At 41.9% G+C, this 12,389-nt stretch overlaps 1 protein-coding gene across 6 annotated transcripts in view; it reads right to left on the bottom strand.

Moving 5' to 3' along the window:
• Positions 1-12,389, bottom strand: part of TLN2 (talin 2) — a 464,397-nt gene that overhangs the window by 324,041 nt on the left and 127,967 nt on the right. The window lies entirely within an intron of this gene.

The following is a 12,389-nucleotide window of genomic DNA, read 5'->3' as shown; positions in this document are numbered from 1 at the left end:
TCAGTAAGAGTTTATTAAAATCATGTTGCAGGACTAGCAGGTGGATAGCATATAGGTTTATGCCTGTGTTTCTTTTTTGCCGTAAGAAAGCTAAACATCTGAAATATGATTAACATATTATTATTAAGGATTAGGACTGAAACTGATTTTAATACTTAAATTGCTACAGAATAAATACATCTGACAAAATGGGTGGATATCTTTTAAGTTTATTTCAGAAAAAAATGTAGATGATCTCTTAAAACTAAAGACTAGGCTGGGCGCGGTGGCTCAAGCCTGTAATCCTAGCACTTTGGAAGGCCGAGGCGGGTGGATCACGAGGTCAAGAGATCGAGACCATCCTGGTCAACATGGTGAAACCCCGTCTCTACTAAAAATACAAAAAATTAGCTGGGCATGGTGGCGCGTGCCCGTAATCCCAGCTACTCAGGAGGCTGAGGCAGGAGAATTGCCTGAATCCGGGAGGCGGAGGTTGCGGTGAGCCGAGATCGCGCCATTGCACTCCAGCCTGGGTAACGAGCGAAACTCCGTCTCAAAAAAAAAAAAAAAACTAAAGATAAAAAAGAAAAACCAAGTGGTGGCTCAGTATTCATTAATATCCAAGATCAGCCACCCACTGGTGACACTCATTCTGGCCCAACCTGTTTGCCTGAGACAGGCAAAAAAAAAAAAAAAAGAAAGTTCTGGACACTCAAGAGGGGCTGTTGCTAAGTGATAGCTTTGCCAGACACCATCCCTGCATTTCTCCAACAGAGCAGGTATCTGGACTCCTGGCACCTTCTGTCTCTTGAGTCCCCTTGCTCATTCTCAGATCTGGCCCTCACGACCATGCCAGTGGAGTGGAAGGATGTATGGCAGACATAGAGTCCGGATATGAACACTACCCAAGCCAGAATACAAGCAGTGTGGTCCATCTACCCTGATGGACTGAAGTTACTCCATCTCCTTCCTCTTACTTCTCTTTGTGTGCTTAAATTCACTTAATAAATGGAATGATTCAATCATCTTAATCTGATCTGTGAGCCTTTCTGTTAGTGATTTCTGGGATAGTGTCCTTGGAGGCTACCACAGCATTAAGATAATTCCCCATCATGGCAAATATAAGAAATGATCACATAAGTTTTGACATATCCATTTAACAAATTATCAATTTAAATTACATTTTGGCTTCAGTAACCTCGTAAGCATTCTCAATATTTGAAAAATATAAAATTGAACATAATATAAACTATATAAAAACAAACTAATTTTAATGAACAGAAGTATATGCACATATCTATGTATTTTAAAACTAAAGAAACACACTAAAATGTTAACAGTGGTTATCTCCAAGGTAAGTCATATATTCTGCTGATTTTTTAAATATTTTTTGTGTTTTCCACATGTATTACTTTTATAATCTGGAAGAGTCATAAACTTTTAAATATACACAGAGAAAAAGACTAGAAGGAAATCTATCATAATGGTAAGTGGCTATAGGATTCAGAGTAACTACTTTATTCTTCCACTTTTATAGTTCTTTCAGTAATGGTCATCTTGTACTTTTATCATCACAACAGCATTTTTCCCCTTGAGACAAAGAGATTGGCAGTGGATAAGACCCACAAGCTAAAAGCACAGCCCTGGAATGAAAGTTAAGTCTGACTGTACACAGCCATAAGTGTGCATGCATTCCCAGTTGAAATAAAATCTGTCAAAGAGAGTCTACTTGTTTTGCGGCAGGAATAAGATGAAAGAAGTTTTCTGTACAATTTCCAAGGCATATCCATCCTTGGGAATGACTTACCACTATTTCTAAGGCTATGAGGTCATCACTTTTGCCTGTGACATACTGCTCTCACCGACTTGAGAGGCCAGGGACCCTCCTGCCTTGCTCAAACACCTCCACCCAACAGCAGCTGATAAACCAAGTGGGCTTTTCATTAAACAGGGTCTGCTTTAGCGTAATACAGCCAATGGTTTCCTGATGCTTCTGAAGCACTGGGAATTTTATCCCCAACCTCAGCAATACAAGGTTAGAGGTCCCAGTTCAACCAGGCAAGAAACCCCACCAGGGAACCCAGCATATATCTCACAGGCCAAACCTCACTCATCATCATCACCCTGGAGAGTCCAAAGAAGACTTCAGATTTTGACATCAAACGCCCAACACTGTTGCTCCAATCCCCCTGGCTATGGTATGCACTCCTTACCTACAATCTCAAAACCCAACCCACTCTTAAAGGCCCATGTCTCAACAATTTAACCCTTGGAGGCCTTCCCAAGCATCAAAAGGAAGCTCAGCATTGTTTCTCTTTGGTACCACATGTGCCTGTCTATACGTGCATGTATGTGTACTGTAAATACACATCTATACATACAGACTCTATGTGCCTGTCTATACGTGCATGTATGTATACTGTAGATACACATCTATGCATAGACTCTATGTGCCTGTCTATACGTGCATGTATGTATACTGTAGATACACATCTATGCATACAGACTCTATGTGCCTGTCTATACGTGCATGTATGTATACTGTAGATACACATCTATACATACAGACTCTATGTGCCTGTCTATACGTGCATGTATGTATACTGTAGATACACATCTATGCATACAGACTCTATGTGCCTGTCTATACGTGCATGTATGTATACTGTAGATACACATCTATGCATACAGACTCTATGTGCCTGTCTATACGTGCATGTATGTGTACTGTAGATACACATCTATACATACAGACTCTATGTGCCTGTCTATACGTGCATGTATGTGTACTGTAGATACACATCTATGCATACAGACTCTATGTGCCTGTCTATACGTGCATGTATGTGTACTGTAGATACACATCTATACATACAGACTCTATGTGCCTGTCTATACGTGCATGTATGTATACTGTAGATACACATCTATACATACAGACTCTATGTGCCTGTCTATACGTGCATGTATGTATACTGTAGATACACACCTATACATACAGACTCTATGTGCCTGTCTATACGTGCATGTATGTATACTGTAGATACACATCTATACATACAGACTCTATGTGCCTGTCTATACGTGCATGTATGTATACTGTAGATACACATCTATACATACAGACTCTATGTGCCTGTCTATATGTGCATGTTGTATACTGTAAATACACATCTATACATACAGACTCTATAGACTGTAGATTGGTACATGTGCACACATGCTACAAAACCAAAACATACATGTAACTTTTGTGAATGCTAGTGCTTCACTTTCCACGTATTCATGGCTTGTCTGTAGGCACAGAATAAGGTCCCTGAGAATAGGGGCTGGCATCTATAACCCCTACATTACCTCTCACATGGAAATAAAGAACATTTCCCAACTTCCAAACAGAAATAAAGATCACTTGGGCCAGGGTCTGGGGGAGATTCTTTTGGGCCAGCATCTTAGGCAGATACAGAAAACTTAAGATTTAAAATGTTTGCTTCTGTTTGAAAGCAGACCACCTTTAAGATTTCCAGCGGGTCCTGCCTGCTAAAGGAAGGGTCCCTGAGATGACTGTAACTAACCAGCCATCCCAAACCAGGTACCTGGATTGGTTCCCGGTGCTGGCTTCACTGGGGCTCGGAAGGGGCTATGAGGAGATACAGAAGCGAAGCTCCAGGGACACACAGCACTGAGTCAGAGTGCACAAGAATGATGGCTGTATGTGTTCATATGGTTTAATTCAGAGGAAATGTACAAATGTTTTCATCACATTAGAAAGAAAATAATGACCAGCCTAGTCTACATGGTGAAACCTCATCTCTACTGAAAATACAAAAATCAGCCAGGTGTGGTGACTTGCACCTGTAGTCCCAGCTACTCGGGAGACTGAGGCAGGAGAAGAAATTGAACCCAGGAGGCAGAGGTTGCAGTGAGCCGAGACTGTGTCACTGTACTCCAGCCTGGGCAACATAGCAAACTCTGTATCAAAAAAAAAAAAAAAAAGAAAGGAAATGATGATTTTTCTCTTAGATCTTTTGCTTATTGGTTTTGTTTTTGCTTACTGGGTTTGTTTATTGAGCATACAAGAAAAAAAATAGTAAATGTATAATCTACATGAACAACCACATCACTGCCTACTCCAAGCCACCCCTCCTGCCCTGCCTGCACCATTAATGCAAAACTGAAGTCTTTACCCTTCTTCCATCTTCTCTTACAGCAGTTCTCACTGGCGGCAGAGTTATAGATCCCACAGCACACTGCCAAGAGCTCTAACAGACTGCTAGAATTCCTTAGCAAGATACAAGGGGCCCCTTGACTAAGGAGGCCTGAACTAGAAGTAGGGGTGCGGTGTGGGCGGAGGGAACGGGTGAGGGCAGCATCCAGCTGGCCTCACCTGTGCAGCTAAGCTACAACACATGGGGGACGTCATCTCTCAGGACTCAGTCTCCCGATCCCTTATACCGCCTTAGGGACCATACAGACAGAATGGCCTACAAGTCTATGCAAATGCCCTATTTCCTATGAGGTATCCAAAACTCTGCTACTGAAGGAGTAATAAAAGGGAACAAAGTAGATGAAACCAACATTCACAAGAAAAGGGTGACTGCAGTATGTTTTCACCAATTTCTGATACCCAAGAAAAAGATCACACTAAACTGCAATATTACCACAAAAAGACATTGTACTAACCTCACGCACTATTCTGTCAACGGCTGGAGAAAATATGATTGGAGGAGGTGGGGTGGGGTAGGGTGGTCCCCAGGGGCTGCGTGAATGACCCCATTTCAGAAGTGAACAGCAGGACATATTCAATAAATTCAAGCAGAACCAACTTGTGTAAATCTGTATGCGCAAGTTAATCCCATGCTGGTTTTAAATCATCTCGAAGAGACTGGTATACATTTCAGAGAAATCGGAGAACATTTTATACATCACCCTGATTTTGTCGAAGATGATACTCTGCCTGAGGACACATGGATAGCCTTAGCAAATTAACTTTAATAAACTGATAAACATACGTGAGAGGCAGTGCACACAGGGCTCTGAGTAGAAGGTTAAGATCTGCAGCTACACAGCACAGGGCAGGAACTACGTGACCGTCAGCAAGTGCCTTACAGCCACCATGTAAAATTGGACGGTAATAGTGTTCTCAAAAGGAGGTTGTGAAATGAATTTACGTGCAGAGACGCGATCATGATAACTATGAGGATGTGTTCTACCATGTTGCTCTTGTCCTATTTAGCTATGACTCAAGGTAAATCATTCTAACTTTATGGGCCTTTTTCACCTTGAGTGCAAAACCTAAGAAGGAAAATCCTTTCCAACTTCAACATCCTTTGAATCTAAGTTCTTCTTCTACTCATTTGCTGGGGAAACTCATCATCATGGACAAAGGATACCAACTTGAACTTCCAGTTCCTACCACAGTTTCTCAAACATCTGTAAGAATGAATAAAAGTAAGCACATAATGCATGTATGAGGCAGCCCAACTGATTCTGAATTCTAAAGCTGTGACTTTGAATGAATGAAGCTTCAGATGACAATCTCAATAGATATCATTTACTGACACTGTGCGACAAAACAGCTGTTTAAAGCTCATAGTGGTTTCAACTAGTCTTTCTGAGCTACTTCAAGGTAGGAATCTGAAGTCCTGTCTGAGACTTAGAGAGGAGAAACGAATGGCTTTTGTCCCAGAAGACACAGTCTCTCTTGCTTCTGAGCCCAGCATCTTTTCTCTACAGCATGCTGTCTCAGCACCCTGATGAGGCAAGTGCATGCCTAAACTGCTTTCCACACACACAAGCACACACATGCAAGACCCTCTACGAATAGGAACTGTTAAATTGTTACATTAACAGAAAAATTCAGAGTATAAAATCTGCCGTGGACAAAGCTTCTATTCACAACTTTGTGAAAGCTGACGATTTTTGTTTATGAAGCAATAAGACATTTTTTTCCCCAGCATTGAAAAGGCTATGTTATTAGGGCACAGGAATGCTGGAATAGCCCAGAATTCCCATACACAAAGAACCCCAGGTGGCTTTCAGGGCTCTTCCTAAGAAAATAGAAGGATTGGGATTTATGTTTACAAAATGCCTAACTGGGAAGCAGAAAGTGGTTCCCACAAACATTTCACCCCAGGTCCCTCAAAAGGAAATCACAGCAGCATCTAATCCTAGTAACCCTAGATAAAGTTGCTTTGCTCAGACTGCTGTGTTGTGGGCTATCTCCCCAAGACTGAGCTCTTCCCAGCTGCGATTGGTATGTTCAGTATGGGAAAGGAATTAAAGAATATCTCACATTCATGCAGCACTGTGCAATTTAGTTGCCTTTCGTCTTTAATTTCTAACTTAATTGGTTTTGACTTTTTTAAGCGGCCCACACGACACTGCCTCTTTAAAATTTATTGAGGTGTGTACACTGTCATTTTTCATAAATGCACCACATGTGTTAAAACTATGTACTTTTCAAGTTATGAGAGCCATGGTCTGTGTGTCCACTAAATCAAGCTAGTTATTCTCTATATTATTTATTTTTTGTATATTTGATATATCAATTACTGGAATAAATTCTCCCACTTAAGCCAATGAATTTGTGAACTTCTCCCTGAGATTCAGCCAACTTCTCTCTATATATATCCATATATAAAATACATATAATATAGTTAGCATAGTGCTCAGCTCTGAAGATTCTAGGTGCTAATAAAATGGCCCACAACTTGTCTAATGTCACACAGCTATGATCTTAGGGGGTCAGAAAATTAAAGTCCTCTGACTCCCTTCTCTTTTTTATGGGGATGATGGGGTCTTGCCTTGTCACCCAGGCTGGAGTGCAATGGCGCAATCTCGCTGACCACAACCTCCGCCTCCTGGGTTTAAGTGATTCTCCTGCCTCAGCTTCCCGAGTAGCTGAGATTACAGGTACACACTACTATGCCTGGATAAAGTTTTGTATTTTTAGTAGAGATGGGGTTTCACCATGTTGGCCAGGCTGGTCTCAAACTCCCAACCTCAGGTGATCTGCCCACCTCGGCCTCCCTAAGTGCTGTGATTACAGGCATGAGCCACTGCGCCCAGCCTGACCCCCTCCTCTTAATCAGGAAGCAGGATGGGGCAGAGGGGAAGGCAGATTTGTGGAAAGTATTTATTCCACAATTTTATGGTTACAGAAGTTCAGGAGACCACCACCATGTCCAAACCTCACTAAGGATCTTAAGTCACAAGTCAGCTAAATATTTTATCTTCCCCAACTTAACTGCCCAGTTTAGCTCATTCTCTCTGGAATTTATCTCCCCTTGTTGCTGGCTTTGGGGCTCTGTAAGAACAGCTGTGCCACGATGCACTTTATATAAACTTCTGGTCCTGAGAAATATTTGGCATATTTAAGGCAGGTGAGAGTTAGTATCTAAACTATAGATAACCTTTGAGGACTTATCCCAGCCCTAGGATCCATAGAATTGTCAGGGGTGGTGGGAAGTGAGAGAGAGAGAGAGAGAGAGAGAATGAGAGAGAGAGAGAGAGACACAGAGAGAGAGAGAGAGAGAAACAGAGAGAGAGAGAGGGAGAGACAGAGAGAGAGAGAGAGAGAGAGACAGAGAAAGAGAGAGAGAGGAGGAGAGAGAGAGAGAGCGCGTGTGTGTGTGCGTGCGCGCCACGTTCAGGGCAGACCACTCATTTCATTAACAGCTTCCAAATCCTCTGTAACATTCTCCCACATCCCAGTGGGTGAGTGAATCTTTGTCAAAGTCTAAGTTAATTGCACATCTGGGAGAGAAGATGCAATTTTCTCCTCTGGTTTTTGAACTCTGAAATTGACGCCGGGGAATCGTTCTGTCCTCAAAATGTCAGCTGCAGGGCAGAAAAAATACAACAAGAAGAGGCAGAATAAACCAGCAAGAAAACTTGGCAAACAGAAGAACATTCTTAGAAAGTCTCGGGGGTTAACAAGTCACAAATTTGCTGTTTTAAAACAACAACAACAAGGAAATACCCACCTCTATCAAAAAGCAACTCCTGTCACAAGTTTTTCAGCTACAAGTTCATCAGAAACAGGTAACTGCAAAAAACTCACAGGGTACCTGGTCTAGCAGCCAGGATTCAGCACTGACCTATCCACATGCCCCTTGTGCCAATGCTGACCCGTATTTCCTCCACAAGAATGGACCACCACAACCAAAACTTGATTCAGAAACCAATCTTGGAGTGTAGAAACTAACCAACTGGACAGTGTGTCAAACCACACACAGATGATTTTAAAAGGATTTTCTGACACAGATTCTCTTTTTTATTTCTTGGTATCTTCCCTCTAAAATAGAAGAGGGATTATTTCAAGCTGCGGACACATCCTGCTTTCTTTGATTCTTGAGGGTCTCACCCCATGTCAAAGAGCTGAACATCAACCCCTTGGGTCATGCATTCACACTGTGAGCAAAAATAAAGCCCTAAGCCCCTCCATCAACTAAACAGACTCCTCTTGGCCAAGTGGATGCCAGAGAAACCTGAAAAAACGGAATTTCCAGCCATGGTAGGAAGGGAGGTTGGACACGCCTCTTTGTACCCGCTCCGTTTTGGAGTTCAGGCAAAACTGACCAGCATTAACATTAAAATAGAGATCAAAGACTGCCAAAACAGACTTTGTGGCAATAAGATACCAAATTCCAACTTGACTCTGGTATAACATCATGTGGTTAGTGTCATTTAACATATTTTACCCTAAAATACATTCCTTTGACATATTTTGAAATGGCCCTGCAAAGCCATCTTTCATGGGGGAAATTTGCATGGGGGAATCTCCATTAATGTAGCCAGGTCTTTCTAGGATCTAGGAGAGATTAACTGAGTCTGACACCTTTTAAGGCCAGAAAAGAGACATTTACCATTTCTCTTGGAAGGCTAACTGGAGGCTTCACCTACATAACAAAACAAGAACCTTGGCCCTCACAACGCCCCCCCCTCCCCGCCCATCTTAACTCAAGCATTTCTTTCTACTGACTTCAAGTCTTTAGACAAAGCTTAACTCTTTCGGAATCCACCTATGACCTGTAACATTACAGGTGGATTGTCTCCCTAAAATGTATAAAACCAAACTGTAAACCCCACTGCCTCAGGCACATTTTCTCAGGACCCCTTGAGACTGTTTCCCAGGCCATGGTCACTCATATCATTTCAGAAAAAACCTTTTTAATTATTTAACGGAGTTTGGTTTTTTGGTTAACAACACCCTAATCCTACTCCAGGGCTTTTCCCCGCACCCCCACCCGCACGGCGCCCAGCCCCAGACATTCTCTGCTTTCCTCAACACCACTGCACAGATGTAAAATATTCAGCCATAGAGGAGAAAGAGAAGGCAGACAGGATGTGATCTGCAATTCACCAAAAAACTATACTTATGATCATCTTTCCCTTCAAGCTTCAGGTTTGCAGTTTAACCATGTTTGGCCCAGAAGTCAAAGGACCAGACACACTCCCCTATCAATCTATGAGAGGGACAAAGGAATGACAGTGTAAAAAGAAAAAAAGAAAGTGAAAGCTTAAAGTGCAATAGTTTCCTTCTTTGCAACCAAGCCAACAGGTCAGGCAATGGTGTGGAGCTTTTTGCACCTTTAATTTAACCATTCACCCTGGCAAGGACTAAGTATATAAGGAGTTAGACACACACTCCACTCAAAAATTTAACAAGTACATAAAAATTAAATCTCTAAAAAAAAAGTGATTAAGAACGCAAGGATAGCCATCAGAGATTATTTTAAAAACCACTATATCTCCCTGGAGAGACAGAACTTCTAAAATAGCTAGACACACACTTTAAAATCAATAACTATTAAGTAACTAATACTGGACCTCCTAAATTTGCAATATGATGCTACTTTTTCCACTTAACAACATATATGGTTATCTTTTCAACCACATCCTTGTTCTCTATGCTGTAGCTATGTTTCCTGTTTGGAAGAAATAAGAAAAGGTTGACTTAGTGTCCCGTTGCCAACAGAGGGGCAGATATAACAAAACCTATTCACAATTCTGTATTCCCCATACATTCAACACGAAAGCTATCAAGGTTATCTTTTCTAACTCCTTAGAGAAAGGCCATATGCCAGTGCATACACTTACACTAATGTAGACATTACTCAGCTCTCCGTCTTCAACAAACTTCAGGGGTAAATTGCAAGCTCTTCCAAGAAGCAGGGAGATGGAAATGTGCCATTTTCCATCAGAGGGACAATTTTTATTTATTTATTTATTTTATTTATTTTGAGATAGAGTCTCACTCCGTTACCCAGGCTGGAGTGCAGTGGCATGATCTCAGCTCACTGCAACCTCCACCTCCCTGGTTCAAGCAACTCCCCTGCTTCAGCCTCCCAAGTAGCTTACAGGCACATGCCACCACGCCTGCCTAATTTTTTTGCATTTTTAGTAGAGACAGGGTTTCACCATGTTGGTCAGGCTGGTCTTGAACTCCTGACCTTGGGATCTGCCCTCCTTGGCCTCCCAAAGTGCTGGGCTTACAGGCATGAGCCACCATGCCGTGCCACAGACAGGACAATTAATAAACACAACTTTGGGAGGCATACAACTGTACAACAAAGAAGACTTCAGATTCCCAGAGAGAAATGATACACATTCTGAAGACCTTGGTTCGAAACTTTATTTTAGACACTGATATGGTTTAGCTACGTCCCCTCCCAAATCTCATTTTGAATTGTAGCCCACATAACTCCCACATATTGTTGGAGGGAGCCAGTGGGAGAAAACTGAAACATGGAGACCGTTTCCCCGATACTGTTCTCATAGTATTAAGTCTCACAAGATCTGATGGTTTTATAAGGGGAAACCCCTTTCACTTGGTTCTCATTTCTCTCTTGTCTGTCGCCAAGTAAGATGTGCCTTTCGCCTTCCACCATGACTGTGAGGCCTCCCCAGCCACGTGGAACTGTGAGTCCATTAAACCTCTTTTTCTTTGTAAATTACCCAGTCTCAAGTATGTCTTTATCAGCAGTGTGAAAATGAACTAATATAGATACCCACTAAAAAACTTTTCAAGTTTCAGGAATATTTTCCTAGAAATTACAACTTAAATTTCACATACACATAACATACTCTCTTCTAGAGAATGTCCTTCATTGAAAACTGTGGTCAACTTTATAGTCCTCAACCATCAAACAGAAATTTGCGCCCACACATTATACTTTCTGCACCACCGACAAGACCCATTTTTCGTTAGCCATCACTTTTGCTTCGTAGCCTAATTCTAGCAGCCAGCATACCCTGTGTCAGCCTGTAAAGGTAAGAGAACACTGGAGTCTTCAATTTACAGTTCTCTGTTCTGAAACAGGCCAAACTTCCAAGGTTAAGCTTATTTAATATGCTATCATCATCTCCAGCAAATAATTTAAATTGAAAAGGCACAGGAAACAAATTCCCTCAGTGTCTCATTTAGGAGCCATCAGGGATGCAGCTTAAAATAAAGGTGTGAACACTAACAGAAAAATCAACATGGTCCAGGCCAAGACTTGACTCAGGCTGCCATTAATATTTATGAGGTATTTACCAATGTAAGTGAGAGGTACTTAACTACCCCTACCCAAAGGTACTGAGACGGCCAACATCAATTGCTGGGGAAATGTCTGTCTTTTATATAAAAAGCATCCTCAAGAGGAAAGGGTTTGTCTCACGGAAAAGCCTCAGCTCTATGGTCAATACTGTGGGCCCCACCTTCATACCAGGTTCATCCACCTCTGCAAGATAGAGGTCTGTGACCCTGGGCAAGTGGCTAAATTACTTCAATCTCAGTTTCCTTATCCGTAAAATAGGAACAATAGTAGTAGTTACCTCTCAGAATTGCTCCGAGGTTTAAACAAGTTAGTATTTCTAATCCTGCTTAGAACTGTGTGTGGCACATGTATAGCGCTCAATAAATCTTGAATCGTTATACTGAGGAAAGAGACACAAGCATCTAGGATCACCACCCCCTTGACTTCCACAGTGCATTTCAATAGAAGAAAAGGCTGGCCGAAGGGCACCTTCTTAATCGCCTTCCTATAGATAGCAGGCATACTATGGGGGAATCTCTCCGGAAGGCACTGTTTTTACTTAAAAAGATCAAACCCCCATCCCACGCCTATTCCATGGACCAAGACCCTTTTACATGTAATTTCTAAAACTGTAAACCCAAGACCCTTTCACGTGTAATTTCTAAGGCTGTAAACCCAAGACCCTTTCACGTGTAATATCTAGAGTTGTAAGCCTATATAAAGGCAGAGCTTCTCTTTGTTAGACAAGCTTGGCTGTTAACAAATAAATCACCTCTTCCTTCCTAGTTAGGTGTCCAGAGGTCTGACACCTCTGATACTTTCTCGCAGCCGCTCTTGCTTCAATACCACTAACCCACACTAAAAAAAGACATTGCAAGCTGGATGCGG

Source organism: Aotus nancymaae, unplaced genomic scaffold (assembly GCF_030222135.1).
Source record: "Aotus nancymaae isolate 86718 unplaced genomic scaffold, 86718_ANA_hifiasm-v0.15.2.pri h1tg000041l, whole genome shotgun sequence".
Lineage (NCBI taxonomy): Eukaryota > Metazoa > Chordata > Mammalia > Primates > Aotidae > Aotus > Aotus nancymaae.
This window is presented reverse-complemented; position numbering and strand designations above follow the sequence as displayed.